Here is a 15,870-nt window from a genome sequence, read left to right on the forward strand (position 1 = left end):
ATGTATGGATTGTGATAAGAGTTGTATGAGCCCCTAATAAAATGATTAAAACAAAAACAGGAGCAGTTGTATTAAAGGGGCGTGGCATGAGGAAGGTTGAGGACAGTGTAGAGAAGCACAGCTCTCATGGGTGAGTTATAAATGCTCTCGAAATAGTCATACCGAGTCTGTGTTGTATGCAAGTCACTATGTACATACTTGACAGCACCTAAATGCAACGCTAAATTTTACTGGTTTTGGGGGGGGTTGGGTTGGGTTTTGGTTTTGGTTTTTTTAACTCCTGGAAACATCTGTCAAAATGACCCTGAAATTTCTTTGGGGAAGTGATGTAAACTAAGATTAACTGCCCAGGATGCAGTCCACAGGTAGCAAATGTAAGCGCCACAGAGGACAAGCAGATTCCATGCACGGGTGACGCAGGCCAGATATGAAAACCACTAACAGGAGAAGAGACTGAGGAGAGAGAGGAAGCTGAAACCCACTGAGGGCGCACAGCTCCTTCTCCTTCCCAGCGGGGCGTTTCAAGTGGGACTGGGAGAAACTAGAAAAGAAGGAGAAATCAGAAATGGGTGCTTTCAGATGGACTCTCCCAACTATTAAACAGTGACGATTAACTGCACTTCTTTACAGCAAGAGAACACACCCCATAAAACATGCCTGTGGGCCAGATGCAGGTCCTGTCACCACTTTATGCTGTCTGACTGATGTAGCCTAACTGGCAAAGGCGTGTGCCACTGCTGGGGGTGGGGGTGGGAGGGAGTGCCTCGCACCCCTCTTCCCGCCCCTCTGGTTCCTGAATAGTTCTCTTCATACTGCCCTGTGTACCCCAAAGATTACATGCCAACCTTAAGGAGAAAGGTAGCTTCTTTTTGCATCGCTTTCTCAACAAGCTCATAGCCTTGACAGCAATTGGTGCACAGGACCCTGTCTCCACTGTATTTTGCCACTGTTCCTGGTCCTAGGGACCCTCTCTTAGGCTACCACCCGCAGAGTTGTAGCTTCAGAGATAGAGGATTTTCCCCAGTCATTTATATAGCCCAAAGTGTATTATTTGGCTGATGTTGTTAAGTGCTGTCCGATTGGTTCCAAATTGTGGTAGTTATATAATCTCCTGTCAACTTGCCAAGGGGTGGAGTATAGCCTATCAGGTCGCAGCTTGACAACCTCATTTGGAGGCGCAAAGGATATAAATAGCTTACTGAAGGCCAGACATACACGCTCTGCTTCGAGACTCTGCTTCGTCTTCCTGCATGTGTTGTATGAGTCGGAAGAGGAATTTATAGATTGGTATCAGACATATGAGCTAATACCGGACTTATGGATTTGATCTGGACTGGGATATGATGTTTTCTCAATATACAAATTTTTTTTATATAAAGTGCTTTCTTACACATATATGATTATCTATGATTTTGTTTCTCTAGTCAATCCAGACTAACACATTATGGCACCTTGGGAGAAGGGTTCTAGAGAAACGGATCCTGAAGATGGAGAGCAGATGCTTGTTTGACCTCTGCCTCGTGGTAGTTTTGCTGCTTTGGCCAGCCAGAGGTCATGGCAATGCAGTTTACTGGGTAGTGTTCTGGAAAGAATATGGGAAGTTAAAGTTTTAATTATCTTGTTTGGTTGTTGTCTTTGGTTATTCCTGTTTGAAATGGTGAAAATAAATGTGATTAATGTATATTCTCAGAGCAGGGGGCGAAATCGCCCCTTGATTTTCTCAGAGACCATGCTGCTTTGTGAAGATGGCTGACGGAAGGTCAAAATGGCTGACAGAATGGCTCTGGGTTGTTTCAGTCAGAAGTCTAAGGCCATATTTGGTATCACTTGAATAGTTTAGATGAGGATTCAGATAAGTTAGATAAGGGTTTAATTTGATGGTTTTAAGAATCTTGCTCTACTTTATACTGTTTTTGTCTGCTTATTGTTATTCATATAATGATTGATAGAAATGATTATTGGGGAGTATGAAAACAGAATTTGTAAGCCTATTTGCTTTGAGCCATTAAATTGGAATTTAAATGGCTTAGGACACCCCTGCAAAGAAGGCTCTGAAAAGCCCCACTCAGTATCTTGAGTGCTCAGGACATTCGAAGGTGAAGAGACTTGCCTAGGTGGCTGTTGACAGATTGAAGAAAAAAGGAACTCTTTGGCTTTTTAAATTTTGAACTAGTGGTTTGTCCTGAAGCTGGAAAATATCTGGAGCCCTGGAGAAACTCCTCTCTAGGACTGAACATTAAAGAGAGCCTGTGGGCAGGCTGAAATGCTTGCTAGGTGACCACCTGGGTCCACTTGTTGAGTGGAAGTGGGAGAAATGCAGCAATAAAGAAAGAGGTTGAGTCTGGCCACTGACTGCTGTGGACCCGGTTCATAGGGATTAGAGGAAAAGACTGGTAGACTGGTCTGAAGTTCATGACCTAGCCCAAGGGGGCTAGGGCTGTTGAGAATTTATGATGGGGCCCATGGTCTAAAGGCAAGGCAGCCAATGGGCACCCTGGTGAGGCTAAATGAGGCAGCCTACATTGAGTTGACCAGAACCCGACCAGATGAAGAGAAGATATTTGAGCCTGTGGACTGATGCATGTTGCTGCTGACTTTATGGACAGCCTGTCCTGATTTGACTTTGCTTATGGATGCATACTTCACAAGGTTCCACCTGGAATGAAGATTCTTCACATCAAAGAATATGATTGTAACCTCAGAGTACTGGGTTGATATAAGAGGGCGGCATAGAAATTGGATACCCAAAATGGGGGGATAAAGGCATGAAGTAGTTGGCTTATAAACTTTAATAAGTGGAGAAATATATTCATAGGATTATGGCATAGGTGTTACTTAACTGCAATTGTTAGGCATAGAATTTTGTTGTGTTGTTCACTTATAGAATATTATGTTTAAATGAAACTTTGGCACATATTGAATTGTATGTGTTTTAGTTTTATCTGGTTAGTTATAGATATGATTTTAAAATTGTTTTGTTTTAAAATAATATATGGTTAAAGAGTTGTTTAAAAGTGTCCAGTTGTCAAGGGGTGGTCTGTGGTAGTTACATAATCTCCTGGAAACTTGCGAATGTGTGGAGTCTAACCTGTCAATCAGGTTGCAGCTTGATGACCTCATTTGGTAGCGCAAAGAAGATTAATAGCTCACTGGAGGCCAGATACACTCCCTCTGCTTCGAGATTCTCTGCTTCATCTTCCTGAATGTGCTGCATGAGTCTGAAGAGGAATTTATAGATTGGTATCAGACGTATGGGCTAATATCGAACTTATGGATTTGATCTGGACTGAGCTAGGATGTTTTGTAAATATACAACTGCTCTTTTATATAAAGCTCTTTTTATTTATTCACATGATTATCTATGAATCTGTTTCTCTAGTCAACCCTGACTAACACACAACTCATAGCAACTCCAGATACAACAGAATGAAACACTGCCCCATACTACACCATCTTCCCAATCATTGCTATGTCTGAGCCCATTGTTGCAGTCACTGTGTCAGTCCATCTCCTTGAGAATCATCCCTTTTTCCACTCGCCCTCTATCCCCTGGGAATAATCCCTCCTAATAACATTATCCTTGCTTCTAAGCAAGATATTTCTAAACTCAGCATTCTGGCTGTACTTTTTCCAAGACAAATTTTTCTGTTCTTCCGGCCGTCAATGGCATAGTCAATACTCTATGACAACATTACAGTTCAAAAGCTTCAATTCTTCTTTGGTTTTCTTTATTTACTATCCAGCCTTTGCATGCATATAAGGCAATTCAAAATACCATGGCTGGGTCAGGGGTACCTTAGTCCTCAAAGTGACAGCTTTGCTTTTTAACGTTTTTGTGTTAGACTGGGTTGACTAGAGAAATCCAAGGTCATGCATATATGTGTAAGAGAGGGCTTTATATCATACAGTACCTATGCATTAATAAAACAACCCAGCCCAGTCCAACTTAAGTCCTTAAGTCAGATACTAGTCCAAAGTCCCTTTTCAGATTCACAAAGACACCTGCAGTGCTGCAGAATGCAGCAACACCACCAGCCAGTGGGTGAAACGTCTTGTGGATCCAATGACAGTGGATGAATCTCCAGGGCTCACACGGGTCTCAGTGCAGCTTGCTGGCATGAAGGTAAAGGCAGAGAGAGAGGAGGAGGTTCCCAGGACCCTCCTTATGAAGAGCTCATACCCACAAGGAGACACCATCAGGCTGTGACCTGAATGACAGGCTAGCCTCCTCCCCTATACTTCAAGTTGACATGAAATTATTAACTACCGCACACTTTAAAGATTTTTTTGGTAGCCAATTTGCCCAGTACAATAAATCATTTGGTTCCTTGCCTGCTGCTTCCATGAGCAATGATTGTGGCTCCAAGTGAAATGAAACCCTGAACATCTTCGATCTTGCCTCCATTTATCGTAAGGTTGCTTATTGGGCCAGTTGTGAGGGGTTTTTTGTTTCTTTATGTTGGGGTGTTATCTGAACTTGTTTTCTCTGATCTTCCTGAGTGAGTGCTCCCGGCCCTCTTCGCTTTCTAACAAGAAGCTGTATCAAATAATAGCTCAGGTTGTTAGTTTTCCTGCAATCCTGTTAGAGGAGCCCGGGGAATGTGGGGGTGTCAGAGTCGCCAGTTCCAAACCCCAGATTTCCTTGTGGGAGAAATCTTGAATCCAGAAGAACAAATGTCCCTTGACCTCTGAAAAGCATTGAAGGGAGGGAGGTACCAAACCAAAACTCAAACCCATAAATGTCAAGTTAATTTCTATTCAGTGTGACCTTATAGGACATTGTGGAACTGCACCGGAGGGGGCAGTTTGTTTGTTTGCTTGTTTGTTTTGTTTTGCCATAGGGCTTTTAAGACTGTAATTGATGTAAGTGGACTGTGGCATCTTCCTCCCAAGGAGTAGCTTCAGGATTCCGGCTAGCCAACCTTTCTGTTAGCAGGCACTGTGTCTTCAGGGCTTCTTAAGGGAGGTTCTGAGTTAAACTGAAGATGATCAGACAACTAGGGTTTAGAGCGATACTGGGAAGGAATGAGTGAAAAGTCAACATACATTAAAACACAAAAATGAAGCCTTAGATTAGGAAAGATATTGACGAAACAGTTAAGTCAATGAATCCCATTATAAGGATCTCTCTCTCTGGGTCTAGAGGTTAGCGTAGTGGGTCAGCACACATACTATTCAGCTAACCCTACTGAGCTTGACCCTCACTCTCACTTCCTAGTTTGGCAACCTTCGCTGCTTCACCTCTGTGTTGTCAAGTGAGTGCCTCTCTGTAAAATGAGGCCCATCACAGTCTCTTCCTCTGAGAGTCGTTATGAAGATTGAACAGTTAAGTATAAAGAACTTATCCCAATAGCTGTTAACATTCTATGTGTTATTATATATTTTCCTTCATAAATCCACGTCTGGTATCTGTGTGTGTGTGTGTGTGTGTGTGTGTGTGTGTGTTTCAAGTGAAAATTTCCAGAGACAATTGATTTTCCTTTCAACAATTCATACACGTTTTGTGACATCGATTGTGGTTCTCACCACGAAACAGCACTCTTTCCACGTCCTTGTGTGTGCCTTTCCCATTGCCCTTATTCCGTCCGCCTTCTGAGCTTTACTGCCAGGCAGAGTCTGGCCATTTGGTCCTGTGTGGTGAAGCCCGGTGAAGAGGCCATTCCTCCTCTTACTGTGCACCTTCTGTGCCTGTGTATTGTTAGGCTGAAATTTGAGCCCTAGGAGGGATATCATTATTATTTAAAAGAATTTAATTAAAAAAAAAGAATTTAATTGGTGCTAAACCAGATTTCCTAAAAATAAAATTGAATGGGGGGCGGGGAGGCGGGAGCAGCCAAGTCCTACAAGTGGATTGGTAGGAAGTAAGGAAAGGGTAGAAACTATACAGGGACCAAAAAGACTAGAGAAATATGAGCTCGATGGAGAAATAGCCTAAGGAATGTTTAGCATGGGGAATAAGAAGGTTACATGGCAACGAGACGAAGCTAAGGGAAAAATAAAACAAGCTGCAGAAAAACACATGCAACTATTCAGAAATTTTATTCCTGTGCATAATCTTTGCCTGAACAATTTGATAAGGCTGATGAAATTGTTCTATGGCAAAAACTCTTGCTACTTTCCACCCAGGAAATGCCCATGAATCAAGTGCCAAGCTCGTCTTTCTCCGGGCTTCCGCAAAAAGGAGACCAGTTCACTGTTCTTACATGTATGAAAGCTGTGGGGTTCCATAAAGTGGAATAATGGCCATTAGAAAATTTTATCATCCTGAAGCTTGCAAAGGTTTTACACATTTGCTTATTGCCAAGATGGCATAATATAATGCAAAAACTGAATTTTTTTCTCATTTGTTTTTACTCTCTTTATATAGTTTTAATAAAAAAGGTTGTTAGACTCTTGACTTACCGAGGTATAGTAAAATGATCCTGTTGCCAAACACTCATAGGGAGCAATCCAAAAAAGGAAAACTAGTTTCAAGAAAAGCCTAGCTTCCTCTCCACCAAGATTCAGTTTAAATCTTTGTGCAAAGCCCCTGAGCATGACACTGAGTCCCTTGCTGGAGTCCAGAGAGCGCTACGGCAGTATCCAAGTCAGCTAATGGGAGAAGTGAGAGACGGTCAGCGAACGTTCATGGGTCTGAAATGGAAAGACCACGCTATCATGAATCCAGAGAGCCAGGAGTGGACTCCAAGATCCAGAGACAGAACACAGTGACACCAGAGAAGTGGCAGAAGTGAGACAGAGGAAGAGCCGCAGCAGAAATAAAAGCCAGAGCACAAGACAGAGCAGTACACTTCCACTTCCCACACCACAGAGCACATAAACCAAGTGCCTTTGAGCTTGCTTGTGTGTGAGGTGCTTCTAGACATTTATTGAGGAGCTAGATTTGCTGACCTACAAAGCTAGAACTGAGTGCCCTGGGGCTGAGGCTTATGGCAATGTGGGGTATCTTGAGAGCATTTATTGGCAACACTAAAAGAGATCTGGACAGAGGCCATGTGACTGAGATACCAAGGACCAGAGAGATGTGTGCCTGCCAGGATGTAGAATGGCCGGCACGAAACAAAAACAAAAAACTTCTCACTAGAAAAACTGTGCCCTGAGTATTTCTGATCCTAATTGTAACTTGTTAATTTCCTAGTAAATCCCATAACTGTAACTGAGTTCTATGTGACCATTGCAATGAAACCCAACAGAGAAGTAGAGTACTTGGGGAAGGGTGGTTGGAAGGTTGGAGTATAGAGGCCTGTGTGACCTCTTCATAGGAATCAGCCTCAGGCTGGTGAGTTTGATTCTCCTGCCCCCTTGTCAAGTCAGAGGAGGTCAGATGCTGCCCCCAAACCCTTTTTATACAGCAGGACTGCCTTTCACATTGTGAAAAGTATTTATCTCCTGATGATTAAAATGTGCAAGCTTTGAAACTAGTCCTTTCCAAGACATGTACACTTACACATCTAGCAATGATTGCAGAAGAGTTCTCCATGCTCCCTGAACAAGATCTGAACAGTAAAATTGAAGAGCAAATGCAAGTTGAAAATTAGGCAAGATTGATCTGTGATGGTGGAACTGACAAGAAAGAACACATTGGTGATCAGGTAAATTCTCTTGTGAGAGAAAGAGAAGCCCTGATGGGACCGTGCGTTATGTGTCGGGCAGCTAACTGCACAGTGTGAAAACACCAGTACCCCGCAGTTAGATAAGGCTGCCCCCTCCCGTAATGCAGGGATAGGAACAAGGCCGTTTCCAGTCACAGTGCATTGGAGAGAGGACTATAGAAGATCAACGCCCTTGTCAGTTGATCCCCTTCTGATACACGTTGGGCCCAATCTGGTCTGCAACAGTTTCTGGGGTTTGGGTTTGTTCGTCGTTCATGTTGGTGCTTATCTCTGATGTATTTTGTCATTGGGCATAGCCCTCTTGAAGTTTTGTCATGTGTTTTTCTGGTTTTCAGAATATGAAACCCAGGACTGATGAGGCTCTAGAGACAGCAACTAGAATAAGGTTTCCTGGGGGCACAGTGCAGGGGCTGGTAACGGGGAGCTGATGGGAAGGAGTTCCAGAAGGAAGGATGTTGTTAAACTGATTGTGGTAGCAATGTACAAGATTGCTGGATGTGCTAGAACTGTGGAACGATATAATATCTGTATTATCTCCCAATAAAATGGTTAAAAAAAAACCCAGAATTAGTCTCAACGACACATGGAGGCAGTTCTACCCTGTTCTACAAGGTCACCATGACTTGGAATTGACTCAAGGGCAGTAAGTTGTTTTGTGGGGGGGGGGGTTGTTTGTTTGTTGAGTAGAAGGCTGTTTTACCTTTACATTTGCGAATTGCTTTTTCATAATGGCAAACAGTTTATACTTCCCTAGAGAAGATTATAGCTACGTAAGTTTCATTCTGCTTTTATAAGAGAGGGGGGGAAAGTCTAGCTCAAAAATCAATAAATGTGTTTGAGTTTGGTTTTGCTTATAAGAAATGGAGTTTCAGTGCACTGCTAGTTCAGATCCCATGTAGCCCCTTATCATCTAAGTCTGCATGCATCCTCCCCCAGGCCTCGAACACTGATAGACTGTACCCAAACAACTCTCCAGAAAAAGAGCCGGAAGTCATCCGTGGGGGTTTAGTGGTAAGATTTTCACTGCCATGGGGGAGATGCAGGTTCACTTCCGGGCCAGTGCACCTCATGTGTAGCCACCACCTGTCTGAGAGCTTGCATGTTGCTATGATGCTGAGCAGGTTTCAGTAGAGTTTCTAGCCTGAGACACACTAGGAAGAAAGGTCTGGCAATCTACTTCCAAAAGTCAGCCAATGAAACCCTATGAATTGCAAAGGTCTGGCGGGCAACTATTCTTGAGGAGGATGAAGGACTGAGCAGCTTTCAGTTCAGTATTTGTGGAGTTGCCATGAGTCAGAGGCCAACTGCAAGGCAACAAACAAGAAGTCATCAAGAAAGGGTTCCTGTGGGAAGCATTTTGTCTTGAAAGCTAGAGCAGTATGCCATATTTGACAGAAGCATCATTTTAAAAAATGTTTTGTTATTTTGAAGATTAAACATCAGTCGTTCCTCAGCAGCATTTATCCCAAACATTGCATTCACAAAGATGCCGGATCTATTACAGAAAAGAAAATAGAAGTCCCTCTTGGGCCAGCTTCCTGTTCCCTTGCAGCCACAGCCATGAAAGTTGAGCCACGCGGTTTCAGCAGGCTCAAGATCTGCTGCCAACATGAGAGGTGCTACACCAGGGCAATGGGAAGCACCTCTGAATGCCACTGTGAGTCGCATTCCTTTCCAGGAAGAATCCCGGGGCAGATAAACTGCATTGTCTACGACAGAAGAAAGCAGATAACTGGAAGAAATTCAATAGGAAAAACCCCACCATATAGTCAGGTTCCAAAGGGCCATCACTGGTGCATCGTTTGCTGATATAATGGCCAAGAGGAATCAGAAAACAGAAGTCCAAAAGGCTCAATGAGAGCAGGCTTTAAGAAAGCAAAATAGTCTAAGCAAACATCGAAAATGACAATAGCTACTGGTAAAAGTCCAACACCTAAACAAAAGATGGTAAAGTCTATGAAAGTTTCCTGTCCCCAAGTTGGTAGAGAATGCTAAAATGGCAAATGAGACTTTCAAGGACAAATCTAGGTAAAATAAAAATTGTTCAAATAACTAACAGACCTGGTTAATCACAGCCTCCACTCCCCTGAGACTGGAAGAATTAGATGATGCCCAGTCACTACTATTGACCACACTGATGGAGGTGACAATAGACAGTCTTGGTTGGATCAGGAGGTAGGGGGAAAAATGTAGAGCAAAATCCAAAAATCATCAAAAAGACCAGACTTCTTGGACTGATAGAGGCTGTTGGAAAACCCTGAGACTGTGGCCCTTAGGGACCCTTCACATTTGGAACTGAGCCCCTGGCCTGGGGATCAATTTTCAGCCAATCAATAGCTTTCCTTTTCCCACTGTCATTGAATTGATTGTGATTCACGGCCACCCTATGTAGGGTCTTCACCTCTTTCTCCCACGTAGCAGTTAGTGGGTTTGAACTGAACTGTCAGCCTGGTAACTAGCTGCCCACTGCTTACTCCACAGTGCCATCAGCCGAAACAATGGGCCTGTAAAGTGAATAAAAGCATCAGGGAGGGAGGTACAGTCCAGTCACCCATACAAGACCAAAAGGTCAGCATAACCCAGAGACAAAGCTGAGAAGACAGGAGAGAAGGAGTGAGGAACACAAGGAGGAAGTGAGAAGAGTACTGGATTTCAATGAATGTCATGAAAAATGTATGGTTGAGTGGGAAACGAGTCTATAAACTTTCACCCAAACCACAATAAATTAAAAAAAAAAGGAAATACAGGATTTTAGTCTAATGACTATAAAGTATATATCTCTGCACATTGTCAGAAATGTTGTTACCACCACCTCCCCTTTTTGTTCACTGTCAGCAATACTTTACTGAATGAGACGGAGATGAATCTTACCCCCCAGAAAGCTTTTCCGATTCATTGAAGATGAGGCATAACCGTATAAAATGTGTAATAAAATACAAGCATTCAGAGAGCCATTGCCCAGAAAGCTGGGAGATATTTTGAAGTCAGATACTTGAACCATGTACTGTTGAAAAAAAATGTTAGTAAAACAGTACAGATCAAAAGAGACTAAAAAGCATTGCAATACTATTAGTATCCAGAATGTAAATAAGTAATGAAAAAGGAAATGCCCATTATTTTACCCAAAAAAGTCAAAACAAAAGACTTAAAAAACATTCTACTTTTAAGCGATCACCTGATAATTTAGCAGCCTCTCATCTAGTCATTTCTCATCTTAGCCTCTCCTCAACTCCTGCTGAACAATACTTGCACAGAACCCAATATGGTCCTAATGGGACACTGTTAAATTTTATTTTATTTCACTTTAAGCTTAAGTTACTCCAAAGCCATACGTTTTTGCTTCTTCAGTTTCTTCTGGGAGATATTTGTCTTCTGGTTTGGGGACACTATCTGTCAGTGTGGCAGGGGGAGCTCATGTGTGGATTGATCTGACCGTGAGCTCTGTAGGTCCGGCGGTGCTTCCTGCGGGCTTTGTTCACCTGGATGTGCTCAAGGACCAGAGACTCCACATCTAAACCCTGAAGTTCAGCACTAGTCGCTGCAGTTGCAAGCACGTGCAACAAAGATGCAGCACTCTTTTGGGGCCGCCGACCCTGGGTCCAACCCCACTGTTTAGCCTGGGCGCACCTGCCAACGTCACCATGGTAACGCCGGAAGGGCACACACCGCTTCTGCAAAGTCACATCTTTCAAGTATTTGGTGGCTTTCTGGATATGCATACCCTTGATGGCCGCGGCAGTTTCAAAGGTTTTTTTTAAAAATGGACCTGCAGATTCACCCCCCTTGATTTGCAGGATTTTGGGGGCTTTATAGGTCGTACACCATTTTGGAGATCACCTGAGGCCACTCCAGGAAGAGGCCTAATGGGACACTAGTTTGTCCAGCCGTGGTGACTCAAACCAGGTGCTGCAGACTGCAGGGACCTTCATCTCTTTCCTTTCAAGGTGCACGACACTCTTCATAGACCACACCAAAAAAATTCAATGTGGAATCCCACTAAGCAAACGCGCCTGGACCCCAAGCTTGCCTGCAGCAGCAGTGAAAAGCCAACCTGCCCGCTTGGACGTAAGGCTGGAAGAGGAAGCAGGTGACGCTATCGTTGGATGTTGTACTTTGGATCTCTTACTTTGAGGGTGCCCCATGAACGGCGGCCCAAGACCACCACATATTTACTATCTTAATGTCCTTTTTTATTTCTGATGACGTTTATTAGTTTGGTAAGCACGGTTATTCTTTGTGAATGAGTATTACTGACATTTTTGGCCTATAACCAACCCCCATTGTGTAAATAGTGTTCACATATGTAAATAGTGTCCAGTCACTTCATGTATTGCGGTCTGAAACTAGCCTATTCTTGTATAATTTCCTTTTCTCAACAGTGTTTTTAATTTTGTACCATTGACTAAACGACACTATCAATAGAAGTAACCTTATGCCCCAAGGGGATGATTTATAATGTTCTCTATCATAAAATAACAATGATGTCTCTAAAGCAAATCATATATATTTCTTATTATTCATATATACCATAGACATATGAATAGACTTTGAGCTCCCACTTAATTCTAGCCCCAATCTAAAATCAAGTAGTTCTTATTGCATAGCCCTGCTTGATCCTCACCCTCATGAAGATATCGCTGAAGATATGGATGCTACAACACAGAGTAGTGAAGGAACCAGAAGGTGTGCTGCTAACAGAAAGAATAGCATCTGGAGTCTTAAAGGTTTGTCTGCAAAAAAATAACCTAAGTGAGGCATCAACTAAGTCTACCTGGAGAAAGCACATCAGCCTGTGTGATCTAAGGATTGTAACTAATGTTCAAATCCGTAGAAGGGAATAGTATTAAAGCTTAAATTGTGCACACGCAGCTTGGAGAAGGCTATGGATGAAAGTGGAAGCCTCAAATCCATTTTGAGGGTCCCCTATGGATTACCCCTCTGATGAATCCACTCTGGACATATCTTGAGATGTGACTAGCCTAGTCCGACAGGGAACATTGTAAAGTTGATTATGGCAGATGTAGCTAAGTTAGAGTGCCATACCTTATCATTTGATCTCCATTTTAGTCCACCTCAAAGTTGTTTCAGTGCTTAATATTTTTTTGCTTTCTTTTCTATTGAGGTTTTCGAATGTTTAGTCATTGCTACTGGGTTTTTTGTTATTGTTTATTTCCTGTTTGTGTTTTGTATGATTTTCTGTATATGAAATCCAGGATAAGTAAATTTATTGAGATAGTAACTGATTAATACTACCTAGGGACATGACAAGGAGTTTGGGGAAAAGGGAAAGCTAACAATGAGTTACAAGAAGAAAATGTTCTGAAACTGATTGTGGTGATAATTACGCAACCCTTAAAATAACCAAATGATCAAATTATATAATATGTGAAGTATGCAATAAAACTACTTTAAAATAAATAAATAAATAAATGCCAACTGTATGAGGGGGAAGAAGTTTGCTCTTGACTGAATGTGGTCAGTCATTGATACAAGACAATTTTAAAGGGAATATCAGGGCAGGAGGTGATTAGGTGTGGGGGCGGGGAGTGTGACAGAATGCTTTTCCATCATTCTCAAGCCTCTACTTTAGCATTTTTCATACAATTGCTACTATGGGTTATCGTTACAATTTCCACCCAACTTTGAACTCCTCGAAGGCAAGAATGGTCCATTTTTTCCCCAACAGTTTTATCGGCATATAATTCACATATCATACAATTCAGTAGTTCAATCTCAAGAAGAGTTGTACAATTGGATGGTCTATTACTTCTAGCACTTACTGGCATAAAGTAAGTTGACAGTTCATGCTCATACGGAGAAAATTAGTTCATCTGCCTCAGCAATCTCAGCTTCCTTCCCCCCCCCCTCCAAAAACAAAGCAAAACACTGCTATTGAATCTATTCCAACTCATAGTGATCCTACATGGGGTTTCCAAGGCTGTCGATCTTTGTAGGAGCAGACAGCCTCATCTTTCTCCTATAGAGCAGTGGGTGGATTTGAACCACCACCTTTTAGGTTAGCAGTCCATTGCTTACCTGACAGTACCTCCAGATTTCTTCTTCAAAATATCCCATATATATGTGTGTATATATGTACACACACACACATATATAAACATATATGCTTAGACTATGCCCTTGGTGTCCACTATATGACTATGTGACTGTGTCCACTACACACACACACACACACACACACACACACAGGACTTAGTTAAAAGTTGACAAAACCAATTCGTTTCCCAATCAATAGCAGCTTGTCCATAAAGTACACTGCATGGCACTGGTGGTAGACCCCACAGAGTGTCAACAAGCTCCCCATTTCCTCCTTGGGTTCCCAGTTTCCTTTCCTCCAGATTTTCTAAACCTTCTCACCTTTGCTTCTGGATAAATATTGTCCTTTTCAACTTATGTAATTGTTTGTTCTAGAGAACACCTTCCCCTCGGGTGCTATTGTTTATTTTATGGATTGGTCTTTGGTTGAAGGAAGGTTCACAGCAACGGCTTCAGGTCCAGCCCTTCAGTCTCAGGGATTCCTCCGGTCTCTGTCAGATCAGTAAGTCTGATCTTTTGTGAAAATTTGATTTTTTGCTCGACATTTTTCTCCTGCTCTATCTGGGATCCACTGTGTGATCTCATTTGCTTGACATTTTTCTCCTGCTCTATCTGGGATCCACTGTGTGATCTCATTTATCGTGGTTGGAGTGGTAGCTAGGCACCATCTAGCTTCTTCTGATCTGCTGGTCATGTATACTGTGGTTCACGTCATATCTTAGGTGGCCACTTACTAGCTTTTAAGACTGCAGACAGCACTCGACAAAGTAGGATGCAGAAAATTGCCTCTATGAGGTATGTTCTGCCAATTGATTTAGATGTCCCCGGCACTACATTCTTTGCCTTCCAGCCTAGTAACTTGTGCCATGATGTTTGCTTATTTCTAAGAAGTTTCCATGACTGTGCCTTCTGTATGCTCTATTGGGTTCCCCCACCCCACCCCAATCCAAACTTTATTGAAAAAACGGACACCAAAATAGGAGTTCACTGCCCTGTACTTGGAGGAGGGGGAAATCAAATGTTAATAACTACATTATCTTGGTCGATTTACCAAAATTACTGAGCTGAGAAGGCTTTCTGTGACATAAGAGGAATTCAAGAAGTCAGTGGAGCATTAGGGGTTGCTTTCTTCTAAATGAACAATCTCCTGTAAGTTAGGCTTTTCCTCCTGAAGGCTGGCACAACCCGTGCAAACAACCACAGCCTGGGCATGCCTGAAAACTGGCCATCTTGTCACAGCCTGGACATTTTACATCCAGAAAGTAAGAATTTGCATTTTGAACTTGCGGTTTCTTTTTGTGGTGTTTATTTTTGTCTTCCAAGGACAGATGTAGTAAATCTCTAGCCAAAGGCATGTTGCTCCTCTTGTTAACCCACCCTTCTAGAACTCTATATGTTAACATATAGACAGTACATACAATTATGTATGTGCAGACACCCACAACTAAGCCCTATCGTCAGGTGTGTGTGCTCCCTTACACGTTCCCACATACCTTTGTTGTTGTTGTTGTTGTATTGTTAGGTATCATCAAGTCGGCTCCAACCCATAGCAGCCCTATGCACAATAGAACACTCCAGGATCCTGCGTCACCTTCACAATTGTTCCTACGCTGGTGCCCAGTGATGTCAATCCATTACACCGAGGACCCTCCTCTCTTTTCTAGCCCTTCCATTTGATGGCCTTCCCTGATGCAATACATCTATTTATCTCTTGACCGCTGCTTCCATGAGCATTGATGGTGGATCGAAGTAAGACAAAATCCTTGACAATTTCAACCTTCTCTCCACTTATCATGATGTCATCTCTTGGTCCAGTGTGAGAATTTTGATCTTCTTTATATTGAGTTGTAACCCACACTGAAGGCTACAATCCTTGATCTTCATCAGCAAGTACTTCAAATCCTCCTCAGAAAGCAAGCAAGGTTGTGTCATCTGCATACCACAGGTTAATAAGCCTTCCTCCAATCCTGATACCACACTCTACTTCATATAATCCTACTTTTCCGAAAACCTTATGCTGAAAAACACACACCTTTAGCACCCATCTGTAAGCTCTTGTTTGTTAGGACTATTGTTACGGGATTGTCTGTTATAGTAATTGCTGTAATTGCCCTTTATTCTTACATTGCTCTGTGTCGTCTCTTGCGTTGGTTGTTGGCCGTGTTGTGCTGAGCTTGTATTGCTTTATTCCCTTTCCCTTGAC

Source organism: Echinops telfairi, unplaced genomic scaffold, assembly GCF_000313985.2.
Source record: "Echinops telfairi isolate 266 unplaced genomic scaffold, ASM31398v2 ScPeMD7_17;HRSCAF=63, whole genome shotgun sequence".
In the NCBI taxonomy this organism is placed as follows: domain Eukaryota; kingdom Metazoa; phylum Chordata; class Mammalia; order Afrosoricida; family Tenrecidae; genus Echinops; species Echinops telfairi.